Source organism: Capsicum annuum, chromosome 7 (genome assembly GCF_002878395.1).
Source record: "Capsicum annuum cultivar UCD-10X-F1 chromosome 7, UCD10Xv1.1, whole genome shotgun sequence".
Classification (NCBI taxonomy): domain Eukaryota; kingdom Viridiplantae; phylum Streptophyta; class Magnoliopsida; order Solanales; family Solanaceae; genus Capsicum; species Capsicum annuum.
Genome location: NC_061117.1, coordinates 140,228,244 through 140,244,506, shown reverse-complemented (window position 1 = coordinate 140,244,506; position 16,263 = coordinate 140,228,244).

Genomic DNA, 16,263 nt, shown 5'->3' with positions numbered 1-16,263 from the left:
GATATGCATGGTTTTATGTATAAGAGTAATAACGAACTCAATAAATATCATGAAGTATTGAATAGAATGCATGAAATTAATAAAATATTGAGAATGTATGACCAAGCATAAAACATGTATGTAAATATAATCTATACTGAAATACTGAAAACTAGATAACTAATATCTGTATGTTATGGTTAATACAATACTGAACTAAAATATATTGAATAATGAACAGAAACTATAAGAGCTATCATCTAACCGACATGTCCTAATGAGAAAATTAAGGTCCAACTTATGACCTAAGTTGGAAGGGTGTTAGTATCGTGCCATGGGTATAACATTGGCTGTGTGGATCCTCGGGTGAAATGTCCCAATGGACTAAGAGTGTCAAGCCTAAACTGACGGGTGACCCCTAGGAGGTAGTCAAGCCTAGCTGATAGGTGACTCCTCAAATCCAATACTGCTTACATAGTTTTAGAGCACAGGGACTGCTACTAACAACTCTGCCTAACTGATGAAGAAGTCTTCATCCTGGCACTAACTTGGTGTTAAATCCCCATGATCATAGCTCATATTTATGCACTTTTCATAGAATCACGTACATTTGCAGTTCGTAGTATGAGAAGTTCTAGTTCCCTCAGAAGTACAAATCATTTTCCATGAATTTATAAACTCCAAACTCAGGTCATATAGCTCATGACTCATGTAATCATGCTTTACAGTATGCTCAGTTCCCATAACTCATGGTGCACTCTTAATGACCAGTGAAATTCAAATTTTTCCATGTATGTCCTTAGTTTAGATCTCTTTGATGAAATCATGTCATTCATACTCTATTCATTTAACCTCTGTTAAGTGTCCAAGTTATGCACAATATTCTTTCATGCTTCAGGATCTCATGTTCTAACCTTTCAGTGACCTATCCTTATGAAATGATAGTGGTGATGAACAATTATTTAGATTGGAGAAAATAAATGGTTCTTGTTGGGGGAATATTATTGTATGTTTGTTTTATGTAAGTCTATAAGTTTAAAGGAAGATTGAGACAAACCTTTTGGTATATGTCATGGTTAGTTGAAATTTCCTGTGTGTTTTCTTATGGATAGTGCATGGAATTTTTTATTTATAGAGGCTTAGATAATATGAGAAAGATTCTTTTATGGTTATTTGCCTAGAAGTTTATGTATGGGTATTATGATAGGCTTGAATCTTATGTTTGTATATAAGTGGATGGTGCATTGTGCGCTAGTGAATTCCTAATATGAGGTTGAATTTAGTTTTTGAAGTGGTAAGAAGATTTATTCTTGAGATGAAAGATGTAAAACACGCATAGAGTATTGAATTCATGGTTTATACTAGTATTGTGGTGTTATGTGTTTACCTTATGATTTTAAGTTAGGCTTGAACATGGAAAGAGTATGTAGTTCAACTAAAACTTTGGTTATAGTAGTTATATGTACCCATGTAAGGATTATAAGTTGAATCAAATGAGCATAGTATTCGAAAAGACAAGTATGGTTGAGGGAGTATTTGGGAAGTGTGGCTAAGATTGAAGTTAGCAGTTACATTGCCTAAGGCAAACTGATCCTATCCTAGCTTATGTTTTATAGGCCTATAGTCCATGATTATAGAGGTATAGCGATGTTCCAAATCCTTATAAAGATATATTATTTAGATCATGCCAAAAAATCTTTTCTCCCTAATATTGTTAGAGCTTCTTACAAAGAGTGTTGAAGAAATACTCCAGTTGAGTATAGGCTTTCAGTATATTTCAATCCATATAGCCAACATTTTGGTTTAGGAGACAAGCTGACAAGTTTCTATGGTTTCCATCTTTCCACCTAGTCTTACTATCCAAAGTTTAAAGAATTTGGCTATTCCATGAGGTAATTTCTTTGCATACATGCAAGTTGCGAATTTAGTTCAGTCCAAGCATCATGTTTGAGATTCAGCTATTTAGTCATGATGCAGTACATAAGTTTTCAATGCATGATCTCAGTTATCCAAGTATTCCATCTCAGACATTGTGATACACATTGTATAACCTAGGTCTCATTATCTCATGATTCATGCTTACCTAATGTACTTGATGATGCCATGGAGCCCTTTTATTTTGATCCCTATACGTGTTTTGTTGAGGAACAATTCCTAATGAGAAGTTACGTTCTTTACTCTATCCTTAGTAACTCTTGGAATTTTATGGCATCAGTTATCTCATTACAGTTCTATATGTAAGTTCATATTATGACATTTCAAGTGGGTTCAAAACTTTCAGCATGAATCAACTCCTTACAGTCAATAGAGTCAAGACAACTTTAAAATTAGTTTCATGATGGATGTTTTATTATTTCATCTCAACTATATCCTTCATTACGAGACATGTCATGTGTACATCATTCCACATTTATAAGACTTCAAAAAATTTCTGTCCATCATTTGAGGACAAATGATTCCAAAGGGGAGATAATGTAATACCCCACATTTTTGAGCTGGAAATTGAACCATCGTTCCTACGTGTGTAAACTCTAATCCCATGACTTATATTTGAATACATGTGTCATGATCATTATCCAAGTTATAATAGTGCTTATGAGGTGAAAAATGTCCATAGGAATCACTTAGATAAAATTTGAGCTAAAAGCTTTGATTCGACCCAATTTTTGTATTGGATTCTACAAGGGTCAACTTAGAAAGTTTATAAATTTTAACATGTTATGACCCTTCTTGTCATTAACCACGTTCTTTCTTATTTTCACTGATAGAGCTTCTCCATAGCTGCCCCAAGTCATTAGTGACTTGGTAGAACCAATAGTTCAGTTACCTGACGGTTCATTTGTTTTTTAGAACCACTTTTCCAATTCGAAGACTTCATTGGTTCTAATATACAATTGGGATAAAACTTCAGTAAAATGACCTTAAATGCAAAATCCAACTTCTCCAATGCATCCGAAACATCAAAATCAATGTGGTTACATATCTCATTTTCTCAAAACAGACTCCGAATGCATCTCGGGGCATTGGCTGAAGCTCAAAATCAAGTTCCAAGATTTAGCCGTAGCCTGGCATAGAGGGAGATGTCGCGACTGTAGTAGAAGAGGTGCGAACGTGATTCCGCGACTGTGGCCAAGGATCACGCTAGCCTAGGATTGGGATAAGGCTATTTAAAGGCTATTTTTCCTGATATTTTGGCCATTTTATGCCTCCCTCTTGAGCTCTAAACCTTAATAGAGTGTAAAATCTTCAAGTGAGTATTGTGGGTTGATTAGGAGCTTGAATAACTTGTATAATCTATTTTTACTACAAATCTAAGGTAAGATTCCTTCAAATTTGGTATTAATTTCTTGATTTCTAGACCTTAAATCCCTAAGTATTTGAGGCTCAATTGTAGCCACAAATGTGATTAATTTACACAAATTTCTTGAGGGTTATAGCTCCCCAATAATTGTTAAGTAACAGGTTAGTCTCAGAAACTCATTTTTCGATGGTGGGATCCACTTGGGGGTTTAGTGTAATTTTGGACCCATGACACAACGGTTCTATAATGGGTATTGTCATTCTTGTACTAATGCTTAGATTATTTTGTGATAGCTTGTGTAACGCCTCAAAAATCTAGTCTGAGACGTCACACGACACTTGGAACCACAAGTGATCCCAAGCTAACCCATGAACTGGCATACTGTTAAGCAACTAAATTGTCACATAATAAATAACTATTCTGCTGTGCAAAAACATAATCATACTAAAGATCTAAAATAGATACAATACCGATGAAGCTTTACAATATAATAAATCTGAAGGAAGAAACTGAAAAATTTACATAACTGACTCTGACTGACATATATGAATCCTCTACTTTACTAACTATAGATAGTTGGGAAATACCTCCAACTACCACTAATCAATATACATGAAAGTAAATGAACTGTACATGAACTAAAACTGTTTGGAGTTCCCAAAGTAGGAGAACTCATCACCTGCTGGCTGGAATCTGCAACTGTCTGATTGGGATGCGTAGTCTATAACTGGTACCTATATTATGAGAAAATGTAGCCCCACAGACATATATATAGATCATTACTTCTGGAATATACTGAGTATGTAGGGGTGAATGCAATAAGTAAAACTAATTTCATATGTAATCGTAAAACATGCATGCTAAGTGTAAGTAGACTCACCAATAAGCCTGAACAAACTAGAAGCTGAAACATCTTAAAACATGAGAAATAAACATGATTTGATAAGATAGTGAATCTTTATGCTTAGTTTTTGTAAAATTTACTTTAATGATATAAGTATAATTGAAGAGGAATACTGGGCATATGGAACTGGACTCTACTTAGTCTGAATAATTGGACTGAAACTGTTGTGTATTATGCATATGAGAATGGGACTGACTTAGTAGCATGAGGTAACTGAGCATGAATTCATGAAGACTGTATTATCTGAGAATGCAAGACCAAGCACATAACATGATTCTAAAATATTCTGTAAATTGAGGAACTATAATAGTGATAATTGAATAACTAATAATTGTACGCGATGGTCAAGCAAACTTGAAACTAAACTGAGTTACTGATCTAATTAACAAACTAGGACTGGGACTGAGACTAAGACTGTAACTAAGACTGTATACTGAGTTCTGATAACAGATTAACTGATATCTGAGTTTACTGATACAATATTACTGATACATTAGAGACTATATCTGACAGTCCTATTTCTATGGAACTATGCTGAGTTTCGTACTGAGCTGAGTGACTGTATTTGACAGTCTTGAATCTGTTGAACTGAACTGAGTTCTGTACTAAGTTTGAAACTAAAATTGTGGGAAGTAATCATCTAACCGACATGCCCCTCTCTGAACTGATTGGGGTCCAACCTGTAATCCCAGTTCAAAGGGTGTCAGTACCGTGCTGTCACGACCCGAACTGAAGCCCTGACCATGACGAGTATTTTGAACCATGAGGCCTGAAACACCCCTATCTATCTGGTAGTCATGCACACAATTCATATGATAAAAGAAATGCGGAAGATAAACAATATAACGGAAACATGGTCAAGAATCATGCGAAAGTAATAATGGGGAATAATGTCCCACAATCTCAACATAACATCTCTATAACGTCTGCGAAATCTCTACTTCATGACTAAAATAATTGTCTATCTGAAAACTGGGACAAGGCCCCCAGTAGACCCAAAACTAATAAATGATAAAATTAAAATGCAGACATCAGGCCTTCCGAAATATAGAAGGCTCACCACTTGATTTTACGATCTGTCGAAAGAAATCTACTGGTTGTCTGGACCCCTAGACTGTGCCTCCAAACCTGGGAGGAGAGGGGGTCAATACGAAAGTACTGGTATGCAGGGAAATCAAAATAGAAATATAATATTTTTACACAATATAGGTGAGAGCCATTATAAAACAGTTTCATGTCAAATTATTTGAAAACACATGGGCATAATGGAATAGTTTTCAATACCAATGTAATGCGATTGCGCTAGGTGGAATACCCTACAATTGTAATTCCACGGCTATGTGGAATCTGCCTCTGGTGCTCGGCGGCCAAGCCTCCAATCCAAGTAGCAGCCAGGATTTGGAGCCGGTATACCCCCCATGTGAGTACACCGCAGCGAATCCCCCCATGTGAGATGTCCCAATTATTTTATTATCCTCCTATGTAGGATACAATATCATATGACCCGCATCGGCAACTACGGTTTCTAGCGATGAGTCCTTTCACTCAAACGCCTTCTTCGGGCATCCACGTTTCTCATGAAAATGAATGCATTCAAACTTTATTCAAATCAATCACATGTCATACTCTATAGGGTATCGTCATACCCGACTTGTAATTCATCAGTATCATATCATTCTCTTCATTCAATCATCATATGCAACATATTTCAACATGAACAAAACAACCCTCTCTTTAAAAGTCAAAAACCATATCCAAATCATAACATTTTCAAGACATTTCATGACATGCATTTCAAGATGATTTCAAACGATTCATATCATGTGAAAACCTAAAATAATATCATATCAAGAGGGGTTCCATGTAAATCATGCTCTCAATTTATCATCATTATGAAACACATGCATATCCATATATAATATATCAAATCACATTGGAATTAGGCCTAAAGACCAAATCAATATCATAAAACGTTTAAAACATAATCATATTTGTAATTTCAAAACCCCCATTTTGACAACATGAATTTTTAAAGCCCATTAGATTTTTGAGATAACCACACGTACCTCTATATGCAAAGGTTATAGGTGCTTCTTGAAGCCTACGTTCTGGGGATTCCAAATATGCAATTAGTTTCTAAAAGCCCCGGTTGAATCTTGAGTTGCTTGGGTTTTTATTTTGAAACTCTAAGGAGAATCCTTGAGCACTTTTGATGAATGAAGGTGTATTTTGGGGTCTTTGGAACTGAATTTCATGTTTAGGGCTAAGTAAGGGTGGAAAAGGACCGTTTTTCCCCAAAAACGGAGTTTTTAAGTCACTTGAAACCTTTACATCGGCGCCGCCTATTCCATCACCTATGTTTACATAGGCGCCGCCTAGGCTATCGTCTATGTTTACATAGGCGCCTATGCTATCGCCTATGCTTTCCAGTGGCCATGTGTGATTGGTTAGGCGACGCATATTACTTTGAAAGGCCATAACTTCTTGATCGGATGCCGGATTTTAGAAAAATTGGTATAGTTGGAAAGCTAACTCGGAAACCTATCATTTTACACGTAGTAGGCTTTCTAATGCGACATATACAAGGAGTCATGATCGATAGAATTTGACACAAATTATAATGTCCACTTAAGCTTAATTGGTCGAAGTAGTTTTCAACTCGTCCTTGAGTCAAATGACCCCTATGGTCTAAATTCAAGCTTGAATGGATTCACATGCTACAAAAATAATTAACATGCCATATTGGTATAGGATTTATTGCTTCGAGATTTATCAATACATCGGAATCATGGTCTATATTGTAGCCCAAAATACGGGATGTTACATTACCCCCCCTTAGGATCATTTGTCCCCGAATGATGATGCGGGACACAAACAGACACAATTTCAAGCATAATAAATGACTAGGAAAGATAAGATAGGAATAGTACCTTCTATCTCATCCTCCATCGAAGCAAACAAATTGGGATATTTAATTCTCATGTAATCTTCTGACTCCCAAGTTACTTCTTTGACTTTCTAATTCCTCCACAGTACCTTTACTGAGGCTATTTCTTTACTCCTCAGCATTCGAACATGGCGATCTAAAATTTCAACGGGCTCTTATTCGTAAGACAAGGAATATGTCACTTTGACACCCTCTAATGGAAATACCAAAGAATGATCTCCAATGCATTTCTTTAACATGGATACATGGAATACCAGATGAACGGAACCCAAACTTGCAGGCAATTCTAGCTCATAAGCAACTGCACTACTCTTTCTCAGAATCTGTTATGGCCCTATATAGAGAGGGCTTAATTTACCGCTTTTTCGAAACTGCATGACTCCTTTCATAGAAGAAACCTTGAGAAAAACCCAATCACCAACTTCAAACTCTAGTTCTCTTCTCCGAACATCGGCATAGGACTTCTAATGACTCTGAGTAGTCTTGAGTCGTTCTCTAATGATCTTCACTTTCTCCATTGCCTGATGAACAAGATCAGGCCTATATAACTGGGTCTCACCCACTTCATATCATCCTATCGGAGATGTACATACAAATCCTCAAAGGAGCCATCTTGATGCTGGCATAGTAACTATTATTGTAAGAAAATTCAATCAGTGGCAGGTGATCTACCTAACTACCCTTGAAATCAATGATGTATGCCCTCAACAAATCCTCGAGGGTCTGAATGGTACGCTCAGCTTGCCCATCCATCTGAGGGTGGAAAGTTGTGCTCAAATTCACTTGTGTACCTAAACCCTTCTGGAAAGATCTTCAGAAATAAGATGAAAACTGCGTACCTCTATCGGATATAATGGACACTGGTGTCCCATGCAACCGAACTTTCTCCTCAATGTAAATCTTAGCATAACCCTCTCTCGAATAATTAGTCCTCACAGGAAAAAAGTGGGTTAACTTTGCAACCGATCTACAATCACCCATATAGAATCGTACTAGTTTCAGGATCTCAGAAGTCCTGTAATGAAGTCCATGTTTATCATCTCCCACTTCCATAAAGGCAGGGCTATCTCTTGGGAAGTACCACCTAGCCTCATGTGTTCTACCTTCACTTGTTGACAGTTCAAACACTTAGAAACAAAATCAGCTATATCAAATTTCATGTTATTCCACTAGTACAAGTTTTTCAGATCATGGTACATCTTAGTAGAGCCTGGATGAACGACATACCTCGAAGTGTGTCCCTCATTAAGGATTCTTTCCCGCAGCCCATCAATATTTGGAACGCACAACCTACCCTGAAATCTCAGAATGCCATCACCACCAATTTCAAATGACATAACCTTTTATTGACCCACATCTTTCTTGATTTGCATCAAGAGGAGATCTTCAACCTGCTTCTCCTTAACTTCAGCACAAAGGGATGACTTAGATAACTCATGAACAATCACCCCTCTATCTTCAAAATCTAAGAGTCGCACTCCCTGATTTTTAAGGCGGTGAATATCCTTCACCATCTCTTTCTTTCTTTCTTCTACATAAGAAAGGCTGCCCATAGACAACCTGCTGAGGGCGTCGACTACAATATTTGCCTTGCCCAGATAGTAATGTAGACTCATATCATAGTCTTTCAAAAGCTCCATGCAACGCCTCTGCCTGAGGTTCAATTCTTTCTGCGAGAAAATATACTGCAAACTCTTATGGTCAGTATAAATATCAACATGCACTCCATAGAGATGGTGCCTCCAGATTCTAAATGCAAACACCATGACTACTAACACTAAGTCATGAGTGGGGTAATTGCGCTCATGCACCTTTAACTGCCTAGATACATAAGCTATCACCTTACCATGTTGCATCAATACACAACCAAGTACCACACGGGATGCATCACAATAAACCACAAAACCATCTACACCCTCGGGAAAGGTCAAAATAGGAGCAGTAGTCAGCTTGTCCTTTAACTTCTCAAAACCATTTTCACATAAGTTAGACCATACAAAATTTATATTTTTCTGAGTCAGTTTAGTATGCGGAGTAGCTACGAAAGAAAAACTCTCTACGAACCTTTTGTAATACCCCGCCAAACCCAAGAAGCTCCAAATATCGATTGGAGTCATGGGTCTGGGCCATTTTCTCACTGCTTCAACTTTCTGGGGATCCACTCTTATCCTGTCACTAGACATAATATGCCCCAAGAAGACAATAGCATCAAAACAGAATTCACACTTAGAAAATTTGGCATACAGCTGATGATCCTTAAGGGTCTGAAGAATAATTTGGAGGTGATTGGCGTAATCCTCTTTACTCTTAGAATAGATCAGGATATCATCAATAAATACAATGACTAACAAGTCAAGAAACTAACGGAATACTCTATTCATAAGATCAATGAAGGCTATAAGGGTGTTAGTCAACCCGGAGGACATAATAAGAACTCATAGTGACCATATCGGGTTCAAAAGGCTGTCTTGGGAATGTATGACTCCCTAACTTTCAACTGATGATAACCCGAACGAAGATCTATTTTCAAAAAACACTTAGCACTTTAAAGCTGATCAAAAAGATCATCAATCCTAGGAAGAGGATACTTGTTTTTAATCGTGACCTTATTCAGCTGACGATAGTCTATGCACATACGAAGGGAACCGTCTTTATTTCGCACGAAAAGTATAGGTGCACCCCAAGGGGACACACTAGGGCAAATAAAACCCTTATCTAGAAGGTCTGCTAGCTGCTCTTTTAACTCTTTCAGTTCCGTAGGAGCTATTCTATATGGCAGAATAGAAATAGGATGAGTGTATGGCAACACATCAATGCCAAAATCTACTTCCCTATCAGGTGGTATCCTTGGGAGATCTTTGAGAAAGACTTCTGGAAACTCATTTACTACAGGGACTGACTGGAAAGGAAGATTTTCAACTCTTGAATCTTTTACTCAGATTAGATGGTACATACAGCCTTTGGAGATAAGCTTTTGGGTTCTAAGATAAGAGATAAAGTGACTTCTAGGTTCCACAGAACGCTCTGCCCATATAATTGGTGTCTCATTCAGAAAAGAAAACGTGACCTTTCGGGTTCTACAATTAAGGGTGGCATAACACGAATGGATCCAGTCTATATGCCAAGGATGGCATCAAAATCTACCATATCAAGTTCTATAAGGTCGGCCACAATATCCCTACTAAGAATAGACACAACGCAATTTCTATAAACCCTTATAGAAATAATAGAATCACCTACAAGAGTGGAAACAGTGAAGGGTTCTTCAATGACTTCGGGTTCAAACCCAAAACCAATAGCCACATAGGGGGTCACATAAGATAAAGTAGACCCGGCATCAAGCAATACATAAACATCATGAGAAAAAATTTGTAACATACCGGTGACAACATCTGGTGAAGCTTCTGCCTCCTGGAGGTTAGTCAAAGAATATAACCGGTTGCGACCGCTCTCAGTAGTTGAAGGGGCACCCTTAGGAGGAAGAGCCATGGGGGTAACTTGGGGCCTAGTCCTCCTTGTATTTCCTCCACCAGAAGGGAAATCTCTCTAAACATGTCCCACCTTGCCAAAAGTATAACAATTTTTCCCCTCAAAAAAACACTTCCCCTGGGTGATTCCTCCCACAAATCTCACACCGTGGATAAGTACAATGCTATTGGGCCACACTCCCCTGTGACTCAGTATCTGGGGCTCTCGATTCATGATGAGTCTAGAAACTCTGAGATCGTTTGTCTGCTGGTGGTCCGGGTGCTGGGGCACTGGCAGCAGACTGTGAATTACTCCATGACTTCTTCTTTTGCCACCTATTTCCCCAGTTACCACTCTGTGGCTGGCTGTGATTCTGATCCGCGGTTTTGGCTCTCTTTGCTTGCCTATCTTTCTCTTTTATTTCTAAAATTTTCTTTTTCTTCTCTTCTATCTACTACATATGAACGGTCAGTCGAGAAAAGTCTAACTCCTTATTCAACATAGCCCCCTAGCACTCAAGTACCAGGTTATAAGCAAGGTCGGATGCAAATTTCCTCATTCAGGCTCTCATATTACTAGTCAACTCTGGTGCATAATAGGCTAGTTTATTAAACTTTAAAGTGTACTCCTGGACACTAATAATGCCCTACTTCAGATTCATAAACTCATCCGCCTTGGCCTCCCTCAACTCCAGAGGAAAGAATCGATCAAGGAAAGCTTCCACAAATTTGCCCCAAACTGTGGGCTCAGCACTCTCACCTTTTGCATCCTCCTAATCGGCATACCACTGATTCGTAACATCTTTGAGCTGATAAGTTGCCAGTACCACCGCTTCAACCTTATCCACATATATTACCTTAAAGATCTTTTCCATCTCATCCATGAACTCCTATGGATCTTCCTCCACCATGGTGCCAGTGAACTTAGGTGGATTCATCTTTATGAAATGTCCGACCCTTGTAGCCTCAGACATAATAGATGCAGACCCAACATCTTTCGATTGTTGATTCTAGTTAGCTACCAACTGTGTCAGCATATGAATAGACCATCTGAATTCTGCATTTGAAATATCTCCCTGAGCAGTTGAGGGATGGTTGACATTAATCTGTAGATCCCGAGGTGGACTGGTCGGGACTGGAGGGACTCCTGGAGTAGGGACAAGTTCTGAAGTGTGAGCTCTAATATGGGTCCGTATCCCATGGGTGGGACGAACCTCATCTGCCTGAGCATTCTGATCGATGATACGATGTGGAGGCATAACTGTGTTTCTGAAATACAAGAGATCATTATTTAGGGGACAACTCATACTCTGAAGCAGGAACTAAATCACAAAGAAGGGAAACATTTCCTAAATGCCTAGAAACCTCCTTCTTATAAGTGTCGCGTGCTACACACCCATAAACAGGACTCTACCCGACACAATTTTGCAGACACCCTGGGACCATGAACCATGCTTTGATACCAAATTTGCACGACCCAAATCGAGGACCTGGCCGTGATGAGTATTCCAAACCATGAAGCTCGAAACACCCCTATCTGTCTGGTAGTCATGCACACAATTCATATGATAAAAGAAATTTGGAAGATATACAATATAACGGTAACATGGTTAAGAATTATGCAAAAGTAATAATGGGGAATAATGTCCCACAATCTAAACACATTATCTTTACAACGTCTATAAAATCTCTACTACATGACTAAAATAATTGTCTATCTGAAAATGGGACAAGGCCCCCAGTTGACCCAAAACTAATAAATGATAAATTAAACTGCAGACATCAGGCCTTCCGAAATATAGAAGGCTCACCACTTGATTCTACGATCTATTGGAAGGAATATACTGGTTGTCTGGACCCCTAGACTGTGCCTCCAAACCTGGGAAGAGAGGGGGTTGATACAAAAGTACTGGTACGCAGAGAAATCAAAACAGAAATATAATATTTTTACACAATATAGGTGAGAGCTATTATAAAGTAGTTTCATATCAAATTATTTGAAAACACATGGGCATAATGTAATAGTTTTCAATACCAATGTAATTTGATTGAGCTAGGTGGAATACCCTACAATTATAATTCCACGACTTTGTGGAATCCGTCTCTGGTGCTCGGCGGCCAAGCCTCCAATCTAAGTAGCCGCCAGGATTTGGAGCTGGTATACCCCCCATGTGAGTACACCACAGGGAATCCCCCTATGTGAGAAGTCCCAATTATTTTATTATCCTCCTATGTAGGATACAATATCATATGACCCGCATTGGCAACTACAGTTTCCAGCAATGAGCCCTTTCACTCAAATGCCTTCTTCGGGTATCCACCTTTCTCATGAAAATTAATGTATTCAAACTTTGTTCAAATCAATCACATGTCATACTCTATAGGGTATTGTCATACCCGACCTGTAAGTCATCGGTATCATATCATTCTCTTCATTCAATCATCATATGCAACATATTTAAACATGAATAAAACAACCCTCTCTTTGAAAGTCAAAAACCATATCCAAATCATGACATTTTCAAGAAATTTCATGACATATATTTCAAGCTGATTTCAAACGATTCATATCATGTGAAAACTTAAAACAATATCATATCAAGAGAGGGGTTCTGTGTAAATCATGTTCTCAATTTATCATCATTATGAAACACATGCATATCCATATATAATATATCAAATCATATTGGAATTAGGCCTAAAGACCAAATCAATATCATAAAATGTTTAAAAAAATAATCATATTCGTAATTTCAAAACCCCCATTTTGAAAACATAAATTTTTAAAGCCCATGAGATTTTTGAGATAACCCCATGTACCTCTATATGTGCAGATTATAGGTGCTTCTTGAAGCCTACATTCTGGGAATTCCAAATATGCAATTAATTTCTAAAACTCCCAGTTGAATCTTGAGTTGCTTGGGTTTTTATTTTGAAACCCTAAGGAGAATCCTTGAGCACTTTTGATGAATGAAGGTGTATTTTGGGGTCTTTGGAATTGAATTTCGTGTTTAGGTCTAAGGGTGGAAAAAGACCATTTTGCCCCAAAAACAGAGTGTTTAAGTCACTTGAAACCTTTACATAGGTGTCGTCTATGCCATCGCCTATGTTTACATAGGCGCTGCCTAGGCTATCGCCTATGTTTAAATAAGCGCCACCTAGGCTATCTCCTATGTTTATATATGCGCCACCTTTGCTATCGCCTATACTTTTCTGAGACCATGTGTGATTGGTTAGGCAACGCATATTACTTTGAAAGGCCGTAACTTCTTGCTCGGGTGCTGGATTTTAGTAAAATTGGTATCATTGGAATGCTAACTCAGAAACCTATCATTTTACACATAGTAGGATTTCTAATTCGACATATACAAAGAGTCATAGTTGATATAAGTTGACATAAATTATAATGTCCACTTAAGCTTAATCGATCGAAGTAGTTTTCAACTCGTCCTTGATTCAAATGACCCCTATGGTCTAAATTCAAGCTTGAATAGATTCACATACTACACAAATAATTAAAATGCCGTATTGGCATAGGATTTATGGCTTTGGGATTCATCAACACATCGGAATCATGGTTTATATTGTATCCCAAAATATGGGGCATTACACGTGCCATGGGTAAAGACAACTGAAGAGATACCCTGATCTGGCTAGTAATTTAATGAGAACGTTGGAACCTAACTAACACATTAAAACACCTGATCAACCCTTATCTGAAAGGTTTGATGTCTCAACCTATGCTAGCTACATAGTTCTAGAATGCAAGGATTTCTTCTAAGGATCACACCCTCTACTGGTAAGTGAGCCCCCATCCTTGGGTTTACTCAGTGCTGAATCCTACTTCCAACTGAATAGACACTGAATTAATTTCCTAGTTCACACTAGGCTTGACTGAACCGTTACTGATCGTTATGTTTAACTAAGCAAAACTAAGTTCATTGAGTTTCGTTGATTGATAGAAATACTAATAAATTTTGTTAACTGACTTAATACTACAGAGGTCTAAACTGAATACTGAATATTACTAAGGTCTGAATTGAATACTGAATGCTACTGAGGTCTGAACTAATACTGAATACTACTGAGTTCTGAATTAAATATTGAATATTACTGAGGTTTGAACTAAATACTAAATAAGACTGGACTGATATTGAGTTTACTGAGTTTTCCTGAGTTCTGTAACTGGTTGAATTCTATTGAATTCTATAACTGACTGAGAATACCACTGATCATTACATGAATGATACTATTTTGTAACTGACACTGGCTCTAGGTAAGCAGCTAAATTGTTGGGTATTAAATATCCCCAGGACTCGATAGCATGAAAGTAAAGCATAGCATGATCATAATAGCATAACAATAGTCAATTGTTAATAATGCTTTCATTTAGACATTTTGTCAAACACTTGGAGGTTATGGACTTGTACATGGATGAGAACACATGGTAACATGTCATGATTGCCCCATTCAATTCACATGGGCATTCTATCAAGCACATGGAAATTAACCTTTGGACTTAGGAATATCTTAAAAACATAAGAGCATAGCATGGTTTCATAACCAACATCATGAATTGGGAAAATTAAATGAAATTCACTTGAAATAGGATATGGGCATTTCATCACAATATGTAAGGATTAAACATGTAGAAAACATGAACTTAAAATAAGGAATTATTTCTAATTATCTTAAATATGGGATCCACTATGGAATCAAACAAAAACTCTAAGGACATCATATGTAAGCCTTTGTTCAAAATAATTTTTGTTGGCATTTCACCAAACACTTGTAATTCATGGTTTAGGCTTAAAAATAGTAGTAATAGCACGATTCCATCTCTAAAATCACAAATTAGGGTATAAATTTAGTAAATAATACCATTCAAACATGTGAGGTTTAATATCACCCATAATTTCATGGAAACATGATATAAGCTTGATATTGATAAAAACTTATAAACAAAATTCATGGGAACATGTAAAGATTATGAATTTAAACTTGAAATTTCAGTTTTGGACTCCATGGGTGAAATATGACCCATGGATAAACTCCCACATACCTTAATTTTTCTTGAATTCTGAAGAAAGCTTGAATCTTGGAATCTTGAATGGTAAACTTGTGAAAGAAACTTTATTCTTGATTTTTCTTGAAGGTTTATTGAACTATGAAACTTTAACCCTTGGATTCTTGAATAAATATTGAATTCAAAAATTAAATCCTTATGTTCTTGAGAGAAAGTTGAACTTTGTTCATGGTGAAAAAAGAGGAGGGTTTATGTGAGTTTTGATGATGAAAAGTGGGCAAATAATGCCCTTTGGGGTGTTATAAATCATCCATTGGACGTTTGGGGTTGAGGGGAAAGGACAAAAGTATCCCTAGACCTTCTAGGAACTAAATTAGCATCAAAACAACTCTGGATCGGTGTTAGTTTTTCATGTCAGGGAGCAATCGATGCGACACGTTATGATCGTATTGGCTTACTGCCTCACACAAAAAATGCCATAACCTTTTACTCGATTATTGGATTTTGGAAAAATTGGTATCGTTGGAAAGATAATTCAATTATCTACAATTTGGTGGGTATTCATTTGTAAAATTCCATGTATATTAGAATTTATACACATTTAAACTAGACCCTTGTATGATCAAATATCAAATTTTG